General features: G+C 45.2%; 1 protein-coding gene across 2 annotated transcripts in view; it reads right to left on the minus strand.

Moving 5' to 3' along the window:
- LOC103188342 (heterogeneous nuclear ribonucleoprotein M) overlaps positions 1-1,813 on the minus strand; it is a 26,670-nt gene extending 24,857 nt beyond the window's left edge. The window contains exons 1-2 of one of the 2 annotated variants that reach the window (XM_007908305.2): positions 1,736-1,813; positions 1-49 (exon numbers count right to left, since the gene is read on the minus strand). The exon at positions 1-49 is cut by the window's left edge and continues 161 nt beyond it. The gene's annotated coding sequence lies outside the window, so the exon portion shown is untranslated. Of the gene's footprint in view, positions 104-1,735 lie in introns of those variants that run through there. The other variant, XM_042342614.1, reaches the window with a different exon arrangement.
- Positions 1,814-2,111: the final 298 nt, after the last annotated feature.

Here is a 2,111-nt window from a genome sequence, read left to right on the forward strand (position 1 = left end):
CTTCAGTTTGTCTACTTTGTCATGCTGAAGTGACATTCCATTTGTTTCACTAAAGAATAAAACGCAGATTTAGTGTTAATGGAACCCAACTCCCCTCCAATAATTTGCAGTTATACAGTGTCTCTGAGTGCTGCACAGACCCCCCCCCACACACACACAGACAGACACACAGACACAGACCCCCCCCCACACACACACAGACAGACACACAGACCCCCCCCACACACACACACACAGACAGTCTGACACAGACCCCCCCCCACACACACACACACAGACAGACACACAGACCCCCCCCCACACAGACAGTCTGACACAGACCCCCACACACACACAGACACACAGACCCCCCACACACACACACACACAGACAGTCTGACACAGACCCCCCCCCACACACACACACAGACAGTCTGACACAGACCCCACACACACACACAGACAGACACACAGACCCCCCACACACACACACACACACACAGACAGTCTGACACAGACCCCCCCCACCACACACACACACAGACAGTCTGACACAGACCCCCCCCACACACACACACACACAGACAGTCTGACACAGACCCCCCCCACACACACACACAGACAGTCTGACACAGACCCCCCCCACACACACACAGACAGACACACAGACCCCCTCCCACACACACACAGACAGTCTGACACCCCCCCCCCACACACACACACACACAGACAGACCGTCTGACACAGACAGACACACACACACACAGGTCTGTTCTATCAGATTTTGAGGGCAGGTACAGGAGTTTCAGAATGACCAAAAGCCCTTCAGTCCATCTAATCTCATCCCTCCAGAACAGCCCATCCCACCATAGCCCCCCCACCCCACAGCTGCATCATAATGTTCATGCAGTGCTATCCCATGTAGAACACAGTCTATATGGCACTATTTTTCCATTCCAAATGTACTACTGTACATTTTGTAATGTTAAACTACACTCATATGTCCAACAATTCACTCAGTCTATGTCTTTGGGGTTGAAAAATCTCACCAGTTCCTCTATTGTTAGGCTCAGATCTCAGGTATTGCAAACATACTAATTGATTTTACGGTTAAAATTCAGCATAGAAAGTATTTAATGCTTAAAGGAATCTCCCTTTCCAAGCTGGCCTTCATATGAATTCACAGAAATAGAGAATGATTGTGGCTGTATTCAGCTTTTTGTTTACAAAAAATACTTTTTTCAAATATGTTTCTGCTCCATAGTCCATTTAATAAGGGATTTAAATTACTAGAATTGGGGATTTCAAGTTTTCAGATTGTAGACTGCAGCTCCATGGTTTGTGCAATTAGCAAGTTTCATTCTGAAGTTATTCAGGAGATGCAGCAGCAGAAACTAGTAATAATAATAGTGATAATAATAATCCTTGTATTTGATATAGCGCTTTTCACGTCTTCTAGACGTCTCAAAGCACTTCACAGAATATACTGTACATTTGTGGGTGAAGCGCGACCCTGGTAACAACCACACACCAGTGGCAAATAACTACAATCTAACATTTTTGCATAACGTGTTCGTTAAGAATACTGTAATAATTCTCTCATTTGATACAGCGCCTGAAAAAACAACAGTTTGCACTTAAACAGCACCTTTCATGTTGGGAGGACGTCTCAAAGAAAACAGGTTGCGGAGGGATGCTTGCTGAAACAGGAGTTACTGACAGGATAACCGAAGCAGAAATCAAACAATGGCTTTACCGTAAAACAGTAAATCCTCAGTGCTCAGCGACCTCGCTGTAAAACAGGCCCATTTGACGACAGAGACCATTGGCCCAGTCGTCCCTCTGTCAGCAACGACACTATAACTTTCTAACCTCACAGAGTTTATGTTTCCTGTTTTGATAGATATTAACTGTAAACATCCTGGGGCTCGTTCAGGCCTGCAACCATCAGGTATCAGTGGGAGGAACCTGGGTTTTGCAACTTAGCCTGAAAACTCATCAAACAACCTACCTTTTTCCAGACATAAAAGGGATTCTTCACACACATAGAATTGTCTGAGTCTATACACAACCGTGACATGACAGTGAAACTTAATATAAAGAGTAATTGCAAAATCCTGTGTAGACTACTG

The sequence above is a fragment of the Callorhinchus milii genome, unplaced genomic scaffold, assembly GCF_018977255.1.
Source record: "Callorhinchus milii isolate IMCB2004 unplaced genomic scaffold, IMCB_Cmil_1.0 Scaffold21, whole genome shotgun sequence".
Taxonomy (NCBI): Eukaryota; Metazoa; Chordata; class Chondrichthyes; order Chimaeriformes; family Callorhinchidae; genus Callorhinchus; species Callorhinchus milii.